Source organism: Neofelis nebulosa, chromosome 10, assembly GCF_028018385.1.
Source record: "Neofelis nebulosa isolate mNeoNeb1 chromosome 10, mNeoNeb1.pri, whole genome shotgun sequence".
In the NCBI taxonomy this organism is placed as follows: domain Eukaryota; kingdom Metazoa; phylum Chordata; class Mammalia; order Carnivora; family Felidae; genus Neofelis; species Neofelis nebulosa.
The window spans coordinates 111,633,465-111,647,761 of record NC_080791.1 but is presented as its reverse complement, the minus strand read 5'-3'; the positions used below and the strand labels follow the sequence as shown (position 1 = coordinate 111,647,761).

General features: G+C 59.3%; 1 long non-coding RNA gene across 3 annotated transcripts; it reads right to left on the bottom strand.

Annotated features, from left to right (window-relative positions):
- Positions 1 to 7,965: 7,965 nt before the first annotated feature.
- Positions 7,966 to 14,093, bottom strand: LOC131488297 (uncharacterized). Of its 3 annotated transcripts, none has more exons than XR_009250154.1 (4): positions 13,308 to 14,093; positions 11,832 to 11,955; positions 8,791 to 8,890; positions 7,966 to 8,173 (listed from the first exon to the last, which is right to left on the bottom strand). It is a non-coding gene; the product is annotated as an uncharacterized LOC131488297 (long non-coding RNA). The 3 variants fall into 3 exon arrangements; XR_009250152.1 differs by lacking the exons at positions 7,966 to 8,173; positions 8,791 to 8,890; positions 11,832 to 11,955 and adding exons at positions 12,425 to 12,667; positions 12,789 to 12,957 and having other exon boundaries at positions 13,308 to 13,724; positions 13,821 to 14,093; XR_009250153.1 differs by lacking the exons at positions 7,966 to 8,173; positions 8,791 to 8,890; positions 11,832 to 11,955 and adding exons at positions 12,425 to 12,667; positions 12,789 to 12,957 and having other exon boundaries at positions 13,308 to 14,091.
- Positions 14,094 to 14,297: the final 204 nt, after the last annotated feature.

The following is a 14,297-nucleotide window of genomic DNA, read 5'->3' as shown; positions in this document are numbered from 1 at the left end:
GGGGGGCGGTGCCTGGTTGGGGGACCCCTGGAACTTCCCAGGACCCGCTGGCATTTCGTTGTCCGCTCCGACTTCCAGAGAAGCTGGGAAGTGAAGCGTTTCCCCTGGTCTCCATGCCCGTCCTGGACCGAAGCTGTGTTCTGTCCTCAACTGGAGAGACATCGGGTGGGCAGTTCATCCCATAGACGGTCCCTTTTCCCTTAAAGTTTCTCCCCACAAACAGCTGCCCCCTCCCCTTCCCCAGGCCCTGCAGCCCGCATTTCTGCCTCAGGGCCCATATTCCTCCCCCTCTCGGGAAGCGAGGGGGCTCTGCCCAGGGTCTGGTGCACGACAGCCTTCCGGCTCTCGCTGTCGTTCCTGTTGTGTCGTTGGGGTTGTGCGAGGGCCAGGAGGCAGGCTGGGGCGGGGCAGCAGCCAGGGCCAGGCCAGGAGGCCATCCAGGAGGTGGAGACAGAGCACAGCCCTGTGGACTTCTCCTGAGGCCTCTGCCCCTCAGCACGGGCTGGCCTTTCTGTCTACTGGAGAAACAGGCCGTCTATACCGCTGGCCCAAGTGCAGCAGCCCAAGGGGCTCTAGAATTACTTTTACATAGTTTCTTCCTCTCAGAAAAAAGACAGAAAGCACCCTACAAAACTGTGCCGTCGAAACCACTGGTGCCTGCCCTCCCTCCCTCCTCCCTCCCTTCTCCATCCCTCCTCCCTCCCTTCTCCCTCCCTCCTCCCTCCCTTCTCCATCCCTCCTCCCTCCCTTCTCCATCCCTCATCCCTCCCTCCCTCCTTCCCTCCTTCCTTCCTCCCTCCCTCCTTGTCTCCTCCCTCCCTTCCTCCCTCCACCCCTCACCCCTCCCTCCTTCCTCCCTCCCTTTCTCCTTCCAGCCCTCATCCCTCCTTCCCCCTTCCTCCCTCCCTCCTCCCTCCTTCCCTACCTCCTCTCTCCCTCCCTCCATCACTCATCCCTCCCTCCCTCCCTCCTCCCTCCCTCCGACCCGTGCTCTCCTCTGCTTGTCCATCCACCTCTCAGTCTGTCTGTCCATCTGCCCTTTCTTCTGTCTTTCCCCGTTTGCCACCTGCCAGGCTGTGAGGTCTGGGACTCTGGGCTGCACTCGGGCAGGTGCTGGGTCAGTTCTGCTCACACAGACGCAGGCACAGCCTCCCCGCCTCCCCGCCTCCCCGCTGAGGGCACAGGGCTCCCGCCTGGACAACCGTCCTTGGAGAGAGGGCCCCAAATGCCCCCTGGCTGGCATCGCGGGCATCGCCTGCAGCGGGCAGCCTATCCCTGTGAGAGGTCCCGCTGGGCCCTCTCCGCCGTCGTTACAAGGGCTGGCGGGGCCTTCCAGGGACAGCTTCCCCCAGAATAACCCGGTGACACCATTTCCGTCTTCAGCCTCTACCTCATTTCCTGACCAATGGTCCAGCCCCAAACAAAACTTGTGTTATCTACTTTCATCTCTGGCCGGGAGAGGCCTGTCAGCTCCAGGCAACAGCCGGCCCTCCAGGAAACCACCTAGCGCGGCCAAAATTCGCCTTCCAAGGCCAGTGCTGAGCCGCAGGAAGCCGCGGCCGGGAAGCCTGGAGCTGCGGTGCGCAAAGCAGGCCTCGCTGCCCGGCTCGGGGGACGCGCGCCCAGGGCCTCGGCCCCAGAGGGCACGTGCCGTGATCGCCCTTGCGGTTCGCGCTTTGGCCTCAGGCTCGGGGAACCCCGGGGACTCGGCCTCGCGGGGTGGACGGCGGTCAGGGGGAGCCCGGGTCCGGGAGTCGGGAGGACTCGCGGCAGAATCCGGCGGGCACCCCGCAGCCGTGCCCCCGCCACGGCCCCGGGAACAGGCGCAGGAAGAGAAACCGAGGCAGCCCCTGCGAAGGTGGGCCTCGGGGGCCGGTTGGCCGCGCTTCAAACAGGCCTGCGTCCTCACCTGCCCATCCGCCCGCAGGGGCTAAGCGCTGCTCAGCCTGTGTCTTGGAGCGGAAAAAAATAAATAAACGAGACCAGAAAAGGACCCTATCAGATGCCAAAAATGAAGATAACACGGGAGGAAGTTTACTCTGATGAGGAAATCCCTAAATGCTGCTGGAGCTAATGCTTGGAATTGTTCATTAGCACTCGGGGGCTCTGAAGGAAGGGCTCTCTCCCAGTGTGCCCCCCCCGCCCCCCCAGGTCTGCCCCGCACTTACCATCACTTATCTGCAGGAAACGGCTCGAGCTTCTGAATCCGCAGGGCACTGCTGAGACCAGGCTGTGACTCATGCCTGGGCAGCCGGACAGCAGCGGGGACGGCCTTCCCGGGGCAGCGGCCCAGGCTCCGTTGCCGGGCTGGGTGGCCACAGGTTTCCAGAGTGGGGGGAAGAGAAAGTTCTGGAAAGTTTGCCGGGGTCATGGCAGGAGGAGCCGTCCCTGGAGTACCCACCTGCTAGTCCCAACACGCCCAGATTCTTCCCTGACTCAGGATCTAAAAATGTGCACCGTTTACCCAAGGAAGGGGATGGGAGCCACGGGGCGGGGGGGGGGGGGGGGCAGGTGTCACCCAGGGTCCCGTGACACTTGGCTGTGGCCTGGCTCCCGAGCGTGTGGCCGGCTGGAGCTCCCAGATGTCTGCCTTGGAAACGTGCGTTTTCCTGCAGGGCCCGTGGCGAAGCCCTGGACACAGGAAGAAAGGCCTATTTTTGGAGGCAAGCCTTAGAAGCTGGGGCTCAGATGACCCCATCCCATCCTGCCCTCTGACTCGGGCAGGAAAAACTGTCGGAAACGCCTGACTTGGAGGCATGCAGAATTCTGCCTCTGGTGGCAGGCGGGGCCCCGGGCGCGGAGACCACAAGATCACCGTGGTCGTAACTGTGGGGTCGGCCTGCATTCGTACGGGCCTCGGGCGTCTCCTTCGCTGCCGTCGGTGAATGTGTCCCTGTGTGCCAGGGCCTCAGTGCCAGACTGACGGGCATCACAAGACAGCCCCACTCTTCCCGAAGGCCGCAAGCCCGGTTTGGGCTGGGGACAGTCCATCTCCCCATGTCTAGAGTGACACATAGGGCTCGGGCATCGTGGCCCAGGCTGTTCGGAGCCCAACATAAGGAAACAGGCAGCCGGGCCTTTGCACGGACCCCGGCCGGGTCCCAGTCCTCCCGGGCCACTGGGCCACCCGCCTGCCACCCCGGGGGTCTGCACTCAGGGCCGTCTGTATAAGGCTGCATTTTTGATTCGTGCTGAAAACGATTCAGCTTCTGTTGTTCTGACCGCTCTCCCGCCTCCTGCGCCTTCCACACCCGCCCCCCCGAAGTCAGGAGCCAAAGGGATGGGGTTGAGCTGGGGGAGAAAACCGCGAGCTCTGAAGGATATGAGGAAAGATTTCACTTCCCTACGTCCCGGCTTCTATGTTTAGCACGGCCACTTTCCACTTGCAAAGACTTTCCTCTTTATGACAGAGCGTATCTGGCAAGAAGGCCCCTCCGAGGTATTGGGGCTTGTGATGTTTCTCCCACCCTGTCTCCCAAGTCCAAATTTCCCTCCTGAAAATGAGAAATCTTTTCAAACCTCACAAGGCGTTTTCTTTGTCATTCTCCTCCATTTTGAACCACAGGTTGATTTCCCATGATGCCGTCGATGGGGGAGGGAACTGCATGGCAATGCCCGCAGGGCGCAGGCGACCCTGGAGGCCTTCGCGAGCCCACGAAACCAGAAGATTCTTCTTTGGAGGCAAAGGGACCCTGCCGGAGGGTCTCTCCTGTTCCCCAGGTGTGGCCGCCTCGCTTCAGTGACATGACTGCCCCCACTTGGCAAACACGTATTGAGGACCTACTGTGTGCCAGGCACCTGTCCAAATGTGAGGGGGACGGGTGCTGCCGAGAACAAAGCGGGCAAAAATGCTGGTCCTAGCGGGCTCATATTTAAAAGTGGAGACAGAAGACAAAACGCCGAGATTCCCTGGAAGGACCAGAGCTGTGGGCTGAGAACGAGCCGGAGGCATGGGAGGGGAGCCCGGTGGGGGCGGGCAGGGCCCGTGATGTCAGAAAGGCGGTCAGCGGAGGCCTCTGGGGGGCGAGAGTGGATGCAAGTCAGAGGGAGGAGGCTCGGGCACACGGAGGACAACCAGCGCAAGCCCCGTGGAGACCGGACATCTGAGCCGTCCCGGTAACGGCAAGGACGTGGACCCCCAATCAGGGCAGAAGTCCCCTCGCTCTCCGTCCTGGTGGACCGAGTGGTCCTGAGCGGTGGCCAGAGGTGCAGCAGGCTCCCCGTGGGCCCGGACGGTAAGCCTATCTTTCCCGGTTCACGCCACCCCTCATCAGAAAGCCAGCTTCCCGCCTCCCTCCCCGAGTCACCCGGCCCCAACCTGACCCAAGCCTGGCTCCAGCTGCCCAGAGTCACGCGCGGCCAGCGACCCCGCCGCGCCAGCCCTAGAGTGACGGGTGAAAGTGGAAACTCACAACTCGGGGTGACTGGAAGAAATTCTAAATCCTGCCGTCAGCCCATCGGGGCTGCTGCCACACTGCCCCCTTGGCTGTGGTTATTTTCTCACGGTTCTGGAGGCCATAAGTCCAAGATCAAGGTGCCAGCTTGGTTGGAGTCTTCCTGGTCATGTCCCCCCACGGCCTTCCTCAGTGCATGCACACGGGGAGGGTTCTGGTCCTTCCTCTTCTTAGACGGACACTGATGACACCATGGGGCCCACTCTCATGACCGCATCTGACCCTAACCACCTCCCGGAGGCCCAGCTCCTGACACTGTTGCGTTGGGGGGGTAGGGCTTCAACATAGGCATTTGATGGTGGGGGTGGGACAGAAACACCTTGAGTGACTCCCGGCCTTTGCTCCACGGATGTGCGATGGAATTAAATCTTTGTCCCTTTTTAGGGAAAGTGGGATCCAGGACGGTAATGCTGCTCCCAGACACGAGAAGAATCTAGAAGACTTGTGTCTCTTTTTACACATGGAGAGCTAGGGGCCAGAGGAGTTATAGGACCTGCTAGGCTCACAGAGTCAGCTGGTGGCCAGGGAGGGGACCTTCCAGTCGGGGGGGGGGGGGTGGTCAGAGACTATACACCGTTTACAAAGATTTCCAGCTTTCTGCTTCCTAGGCAACTGGTCGGGCCTTTCTGCTCATCCTTCTTGGAGTCGGGCGTGGCCGCACGACTCCGTCGGCCAGTGACACAGGAGTAGAGGGACTCAGCTCACTTGTGAGCAGAAGTGTCAAGGGTCTGGTCGCCGGGATGGTAGGAGCATCCCTGGAGATGACTCAGGGCCAACAATCCGCAGCCCGTGGGTCAAATGTGGCTCACCACCTGTTTATGTAAATAAAGTTTTACTGGAACACAGCCCCTTCGTTTCTGCTCTGTCTGAAGCTGCTTTTGTGCCACAGTAATCGTTGGGGAGTCGCAGCAGACACCACGTGGCCCGTGAAACCTGAAACATTTACTCTCTGGCTTTTCACAGAAGCCGTTTGCTGACCCTGCTTTACGGCATCCAGCTCTGGGGGACTGTTTGTTACCTAGCTGGTTCTGACCGACACACTTTCTAATTATGCTCACAGCTTCGGACTGCCGTGTCATGTGCTCTAACAATTTAAAAGACCCTCTATTTTGCACAGCGGGTAAAGCTATCGCATCCTGCTTCCACTTCCTGGTTTCTGAGCATCCATTGCCGTCTCCGCCCTGCACGCAGGGAAGGAGGGCCCAGGGAGGCATGTGACCGGTCTGCAGCCACCTGCAGAGCTTCAGCAGGACCCCGACCCCGACCCCGCATTGAAACGGGGCACTGAAGATTCTTAAGTTGTATCTGCATTGCCGAAGGTAGCACACAGAGCCACATTAGGAAACCCACGCCCCGCCCCCCGCCACCTCCCGGCAACACCTTTAAGAAAACCAATGAAAAGAGAAGGCCATTCACCCCAGAGCAGAAGTGAGAAGGGGTGACATCTGGCTTCCCTACTCGGCCTGCTCCTCTTCTGCTTCCTTTATTTGCTCCCCACGCCCCCCACCTCCCAGGATCCCACGGCCTCTGGAGGGAGCAGCGGTGCAAGGCCGCTGTGGCCCTGCCCATACCTGGGCCTTGGTTTCCCCATCTCCGCACACGCACCCTTTTACCTCGTGCGTGCTGCAGAGCCAACCACGATGGGCACAGGGTTGGGGGCACCCTTCTCTGCCCAACCCAGACACAGAAGCTGCTGGAAGGAAACGGGGTCCTGCCCGGGGGAGGGGTGCAGGCTGCCTGGCTGTGAGGGGGGGCACCCACCCCGCCGTTCTGCAGCCCTGGCTTCTTTGGCACCCCATCTCGGATTTCACCCTCGCCTTCCCCGGCATGGTTCCGACAGGCCTGGGAGCAGGGAGTCCTTGCAGCCTGGAAGGTGGCCCAAAGTTTGAACAGCTACAGGTTTGGACCCGCCCACCTGCTATCTCTAGTTCCATACTTTATACTTTTTTTTTTTAAAAACCAAACTCTTAAGCTTATGTAACACACTTGGAAGTCAAGAAGCCAAGGTTCATTATCAACAGCCCCGGAGGGGTTTGCGAAACACTTGCGATGAAGAAATCTTTCCATTGAGAAAAATTCCCCTGGTGCTCATGCCCCCAGTGGTTCCGGCATGTTGCTGAGGGGGTGGGCATTCAGCAGCTTGAGAAAGGGTGTCCCCGAGGCTCCCGAGCCCACTGCTCTCTCTGCTGGCCGGAAAATGGCACTTGACCCTCCCTTTTGTCCTCTAGGCCAGTCGCTGCTGACCTCACCAGCAACAACCGATGTCAGACGGGGTTCCCACCATGTGCCAGGCAGAGGGCTGGGCCTCAAATCCCTTGTTTTAGCGGATGCTCCCATGACTGAGGGCCAGGTGTCCTTATGCCCATTTTATAGAGGAGGACACTGAGGCTCAGAGAGGAGGCAAGGCGGTGGAGTGAGGGCACCCATTAGCATGCTTCTGCAATGGGTCATTGCAAAAGCAGACACCGCCCCTCCTCCTGATTGAACAGCCACTCCCAAAATATAAGTCCACATGGGCCCCAGGAGTGTGTTTTTTAAGCCACTCGCTGTTTTTAAGCCACAAGAGGAAATGAGGGGCTTATCCTCCAGAGATGAGGCCAGCATTCTGCTTGGCCATTTCCCCTCTAGGAGAGCAGATGTGTGGGGTTCTGTGCCTTTCTTCGGCCACACTGCCATTGGGGCCCCCGGAATCTGACGATCAGAGAGCCAGGGCTGGGGGACTACGGCCAGGCCCGGCAAACAGCCCTTTTCGAAGCATCCCTGCTGGCCCTGCCAAAAGCCCACCGGCCTCGCCCACACACATGCGTTTTCCACCGGGGCTCTGGAAACCGGAGCCCGTGTAGATGCAGGAAGACGAAATCGTGCCGGGCTGGGCCACGGATACAGATTCAGACCGTGCAGCCGAGGGGCCCCAGCCTCAGAGGGAACTCAATGAATTTGTCGGGGAACTGAAAACAGATGATTTCAATCAGCGGGGGTAAAAAAAAAATGACTTCATGGCCACAGTTGACTGAGGGAGGCAGAGTTTGGCGGCCAGGCCCTGCCCGGGAGGCGCTTCCAGAAAGCCCGTCCTGCTCCTCAGCGCACCGCCCCCCCCCCCACCCAGCCCCCAGCCCCCAGCCCCCAGCCTCCAACCCGGGCCTTCCCTGCAAGGCCCCTGCGTGCAGCGGGAGGACCAGGAATCGAGAGCAGGACGGAAGAGCGGTGGCCCCAACAAGGACCGCGAGGCTCGGAGATAACCCGGCGCACCCCGCCCCCCCAGCTTCCTCTCCGCGGCCGCTTTCATGAATGGCTCAGCTTCCCAGACAGCCGATTGGCTGAGCCGCCGGGAGCGCGGCCCAATCAGCGGCTGCGGAGCGCCCGAGGCTCCGCGTGGGGCCTCGGTCCCCGCAGGCATGAATGGAGCTGCCTCGGCTGCCGGCTGCCACGGCCACCGCGCCTCCCCCCCCCCAACCCCCGGCCTCCCCAGCGGACCCCCCTCCCCCAGCGGCGAGAGGAGGAGGAGAGGATTTTTTTTTTTTTTTTTAATTCCTCAGACTGCTCAGGGTTCTGGTACGATTGTGTCATTCCGAGGCTTGGCCGCCGCTCCTGACAACAGCCCTCGGGCTTCCCTGCCGGGTTGTCATCCAAGATCTTGTGACAGGGAAAGGGCTTGCGTGGTTAGAAATTCATTTCTTTGCCTAGGATCCGGCCTGACTCCACTTCCAGGGAAAGGCGGGCTGCCAGGAGACAAAGGCAAGGGGTTGGGAAGAGGTGGGACCCTTTTCCCACGGGCACGAGGGGTTCCTGGCACGTGCAAACCGCTGGGAGCTTCTCCCGCAACCCGGAGGGGCTTGGCCGGCCCCCCACCCCACCCCACCCCTTGGTCCCTGGCCCTGTCCTAGCTGCATATGCTGCGTGCATGTGAGGGCTGGGGCCGTCTGGGGAAGCCAGCCGTTAGGCTGCACTTGCTGTTAAGTAGGAAAACATGTTCTGTTTGCTGATGTTATAAAGAAGGCATGTGTTTACAAATGCTCATTGGGGAGAGCCTGGTGAATGGGCCCACTTCCGGCCTCCCCTTCCCAGAGAACTGATTGTCTGGTTGACGGAGGGGGGCGGGCGCTCTGAATGGAAAGACCCCCTTGCCCAAGAAAAGCAGACTCCGCTGAATTCGAAAGTGATACAGGGAACTCTCTCGTAAGGTGGGCTGAGGCCATGTAAGGAGGGCCTTGAGTGCCGGAGTGAGTCCTGGGGAGGTCTGGCAAGTTGGCCAGCCGGAGAGGGGGTGCTTCTTCCTTCTCCAGGGGCTTCTCTGCCGGTCCACCTACCACCTGCCCCGTGCCTGGCGGCGGCTCACCATTTCAGGAGGTGCAGCGTTGGAACGATGCAAACGGCTTTCTGGAACTTCTCGGAACTAGCCTCCATTTTTCAAGAAGACAAAACGGGTTCAGAGTAATCTGCAAAGAGCGGGGCACAATTGAAGCGGCAAGCCCGGAGCGTGAACCCTCAAGCTGGAGGTGAAGCATTCCTCCGTTGTTCACGGAAGCACGGGGAACCTCACTGCCACAGAACGGACGTGAGCGTCGAACCACAAAATTCCGGCAGGGCCCTGAGCTTCCAGGCTTGGTGCAGACTCACGGCTGCAGCGACTGGGGTCCTACCTGGTGAGAGATGTGTCTGTTCCCTCATTTCTAGGAACCAGACTCCAAGTTCCCAGGGGGCTGCACAAGGCCACGGGGGTGGGGAGAGGCGGGGCTGGGCCCGAGGGATTCTTCCAGGTTCTGCATGATAGCGTCTGTTTTCACCTTCTATCGGACAGTTCCTAAACTTTTTAGTCCCCGGGTCCACTTGCATTTTTAAAAGTTTTCAAGGACCCCAAAGCGATTTTGTCGGTATGGGTTTCATCCACGGATATTTACTGCCTTGGAAATTAAAACGGAGGAAAACAACGTAAAACCACAAAAGTATATAGGCACACGCTCCGTTAGCCATCAGGTGACGAGGCCATAAATGCACGCCGTCTCTGGGAAACTCCGTTACGTGCGCAAGAAAGAATGAGAGGGAAAGAGGCAGCTGACGTCTCAGTGTTACCATGAGAATGATGTTGACCTCTCAGACCTCCCATACACACATTTGGAGAACCGCTGTTTCGGTTTGTAGGGAGAAGTCCCAGGCTGCCTGGCTTCCTTGCGGCTGGGCCTGGCCCTGTGACAGCCTGGCCAGCGGGCTGTGAGCCGGCCTCATGGTGTCTCGGGGGTGCCGTTCATATGGAACACACGAGACTAGAGCGGCCTGGACAAGTGCGGCATGATCGCTCTGTGAGCAAGGGCCACGTCCCGCCTCTGAAAGGAAAGCAGTGACCCCTCCCACAGGCTGGGATATAGTCAAGGACGCAGGTCAACTCAGAGCTTGTAGACCAAGGGTGGCCCTTTAGAGGTCGGGGAGCCCGGGTCACTAGTCCCGTCAGACCTCCCCATTTGTCCTAGATCGCTTACCTGGGTTCCTCTGGGAAGGAGAAATCAACCCCCCGGTTTAAGCTACAGTGTTGGGGACTTTCTTATCATACTAGCCTAATTTGCGTCCCGATCGGTACATCGATCATTTTTACACATCTGGGCCCGAGCCTTGGGCTTTCTGATTTCACGATGTTTGCCAGGTGGATGAGCTTTCTGTCGGTGGGAAACACATCCTTGGGAGGGCTTGGAGCTTGAGCTGGAAGCACGGGTTGGTGGAACAAGGAGCCACAGCGGGCTCCGTTGCATGAAACTGGCTTTGGGGCTCAGTGGGGAGCCAGGGACCTGGGTGCACCTTTGATTTTTACCCAGGGCTCACTTCCCCCACTCTTTGCTCTCCTCGAGAGGTTTGCGAAAGGCCGAGGAGGGTGGCTTATGGAGGTGAGGCCATAGCCTGAGTGAGAGGCCGTTGCCCAGTTGGACGTTAGGTAGAAGCAATTCCACTTGTCTCTTGGGGCTGAGGGAGACTGGGGGACCCCGAAGCGGCAGGCCATAGGGTGAGAGATCCAAGGCCTAGTACACGTATACAACCCCCAGACCAGCGGGGTTTGCCTGGCAGATGGATGGCCTTTGTGTTTCTGGGAGAACAGAGTCACCCTATACCAGCACACAGGTTATTTGTGGACACAGAGAATGCTGATGTGGTAATTTTTTTTAAGTTTATTTATCTATTTTGAGAGAGAGAGAGAGAAAGAGGAAAGGAGGGAGGAAGGGGAAGAGAGAGGAAGACAGAGAACCTGAAGCAGCCTGAGCATTGTCAGTGCAGAGCCCAACTTGGGGCTCCGTCTCAGAAACCAGGAGATCATGACCTGAGCCAAAATCAAGAGTCAGACGCTTAACCAACTGAGCCACCCAGGCGCCCCACTGAGCTGGTACTTTTAAGAGAAATTGCTAGGTATTTACTAGTGTGCAAGTTAGTAAGGGCTCCCAAGAGTTGGTTTTTGTTTTTTTTTTTAATTTTTTTTTTTAACATTTATTTATTTTTGAGACAGAGAGAGAGCATGAACGGGGGAGGGTCAGAGAGAGAGGGAGACACAGAATCCGAAACAGGCTCCAGGCTCTGAGCTGTCAGCACAGAGCCCGACGCGGGGCTCGAACTCACGGACCGTGAGATCATGACCTGAGCCGAAGTCGGACGCTCAACCGACTGAGCCACCCAGGCGCCCCAAGAGTTGGTTTTTATAAACAAAAACCGGTATGGTCCTATAATGTGCCTTCTAGCGGCCTTCTTGCCAAAGGAGGGCAGGGGAAGGATGGGTGGGATGTGAGGCTTAAGCCTGTCTTAAGCATATCAGAAAATCCTGGGAGGGCCTGTGGGTGCCCAGGATGCCTTTGGCAGAAAGGATCAGACTCTGCTAATGCCCGTCTGTATTTTCTTTTTTTTTTTTTTTTTTTTTTTTTTTTTTTTTTTTTTTTCAACGTTTTTTATTTATTTTTGGGACAGAGAGAGACAGAGCATGAACGGGGGAGGGGCAGAGAGAGGGAGACACAGAATCAGAAACAGGCTCCAGGCTCCGAGCCATCAGCCCAGAGCCTGACGCGGGGCTCGAACTCACGGACCGAGAGATCGTGACCTGGCTGAAGTCGGACGCTTAACCGACTGCGCCACCCAGGCGCCCCGCCGTCTGTATTTTCTTGAAGAGGCTGGGTGGGGTGACCTGAAGGGAGCCTTGAATCTGTAAACAAGCTCATGGAGGGGGGAGTATCCGATCTGAATCCTGAAGGATGGGCAGGACCTGGGCATCTGATCATGATGAGAAAGAGCCATCCAGGTGGTGGGAATGGCAAAATGAGGGCCTGAAGTGGGATTTGGGATCTGCCCCTCACTACTGCCGCTTGGAAACCGAGTATGGTTCTCTCTTTGTCTCACCAGGTTTTTGCTCACCTCTGGGACCGAAGTTCCTGGAAGCTGGGATCAGGTCATACACTTCCGGCGGTCCCCGGCAGACTGCAGGACAGCAGACAGCGCTCAGGGGACGGTCCCAGAGCTGCACAAGTCAGACGGGCACCTAGGGAAGAAAGAAGGACCAGGTAAGGAGGTGAGGCATGTCCCGGAAGGGGTGGAGTTGGGTCCCTCTCGATGGAGGAACAAGCTTGCAGGCCTTTCTGCCCGTGAGAAGCTGGCTGCCTTCCCATTCTTTCTTCAGATGTGACGCGGTACGAGGATGGCCAGCGGGGGGGGGGGGGGGGGGGAGAGGGGGGGGAGGAGGGAAGCTTGTGTGAGTCGTGGGCACCATGCGGCCACTTCACAGGGCGGAGGTTTCTAGAAGAACCTGGCCCGTCATTCTTGAACTCCTCTGATTTTCATTTATTGAGATATATATTACTGTCCTGAAGGAAGCAGCACTCCTGCTCCTGAGCCTGAACTTCTGGAAAAGAGGGCAGCTGATGGGGGGGGGGGGCGGGGGGGGGGAAGAGGGGCGGGAAGAAGGGCTCGTATGTGTCCTGGGCAGCCGTCACAAATTGTCACACGCTGAGTGACTTAATACGACAGCCGTTTATTATCTCCGGGAGGTCAAAAGTCCAAGATCAAGGTGTCGGCAAGGTGGGTTCCCTCTGAGGCTGTGCGGGTCCCAGGTCCCTCCCGCAGCTGCTGGTGGCTGCCAGTGACCCTGGGCTTCCTCTGCCGGCCGAGGCACAGCTCCAGCCTCCGCGTCTGTCCTCATGTGGCCGTCTCCGGACGCCCCTCGTCCCCTCTTCCTCTTCTCAGGACACTCGTCGCTACGGATGTAGGGCCCGCCTGAATCCTGGATGATCTCACCTTGAGATCCTTATGTTAATCACATCTGCAAAGACCCTTTTCCCAAATGAGGTCACGTTCCCAGGTTCCGGGCGGACATACCTTTGCGGAGGGGGGAAGGGAGGAGGCCCCTGTTTGACTGGAAGAGGCAGGGGCACTGCCGGGGACAACTGGAAGGCTTGCCAGAGAGGGTGACGAGCAGGGTCTGGAGGGGAGGCACGCTGCCGGGCGGAAGGGTAGTGGACAGGGACGCTGCCGCCCTGGGAAGATCCTGGGGGCAGCTTGAAATGTCCACCGAGAATGCAGCATGAAATTCAGTTTGTCTGCTTTGCTGTGCTCCCGAAGAGGCGGCCCCGAGGGACACGTGTCTTCCCCGAGTCAGTGCCCGGTCTGCCGGGGCACCGGCGGTGGGTATGGAGGCTGATTTCGTTTGCACGCTTGTCTTTGTCTCCAGGCCCAGATGCGCTCGGCCTGCCGGGACCTCCCTGGGGCTCCCACGCCCCCCACAGCTCGTCTGTCCCGAGGGCACCCCTCCAGGTCCCAAATACCTGCCCCCTCCCCCCCCCCAGCACCACTGGGCCGTAGGGGCCACGGGCCGCCCAGTCGCTGCCACGACCTCACCTTGGTTCCGGAGCCAATTTCTGGTGTGTCAGGGAACAAGAGGGGCCTTCAGCTCCTCGCTCTGGAAAGGCTGAGGTTTGCACAGCCGGCCACACCTGCGTTGTCCCGGAGGGGGACGGCCAGCTGACCCCACGCCACACCCGCGTGGACAGCATGGGGATTTCGCAGCACAGGCGCAGTGTTGCATTCGGTGCCCCCAAAGGGACAGGGCGCACAGAGGAGGGGGACTGAGCCCACCCCTGCAAGCTGTCGGCCTTACCCTAGTCCTTGAATCCCTGACTCGGTTTTCCACCGGTGGAACGGGGCCATCTGCCTTCGTGGCGGGGCTGCAGCACTACCCTTCACTCGAAGCTCTCCCTGGCCCTCTCTGGTCGATCAGGCCGCACATTCTGGGTTGTGCGAGGAAAGGGGGCCCGCCTGGACCCCAGTGTGGGGAAGCGGAGGGACGTGGTATTCAGAGGGAAGCAGGCTCCTTCCAGGTGAGGCCCCGCCTCCCACCCTGCATGGCCTCACCTTCAAAGGAAGGCTGTGCCCCTACTCTCGGATCCCAGACCCACCACGAGGGCCACTCTGGGGCCTGTGATAAGAGGCCTGGTTGCTTCCGGCCCCGTCAGGGTTGTTTCACTCTGACTCTGTCTCCTCTCCTCTGAGGCCTCTGCACAAAGCCAGGGTTCCGCTAGCAACAGGCCCTCACGAGACAGGGTGCCGAGAGCACCCACAGTCCTCTGGACGGCTTTGGGGAGCTTGTCACTAACGAAACAGCCGCCCCTGGGGCCCGCCAGGCCGAGCTTGAAACTGGAACAGGATGTCTGGGCTGCAGAGTTCTCTTTCGGTCTCTGTGTCTCTGCGTGTCCCTCCCTCTCCCTCCCTCTCTGCCTCTCTCCCTCTCCCTCTGGCTTTCCGTCTCTCCTCCTGCCTCTGCAAATGTTCCCTTTGCCTCTGAGTGCAGAACAGCCACCGCCAGGCCCTTTGAATCGGGAGCTCTGGGAA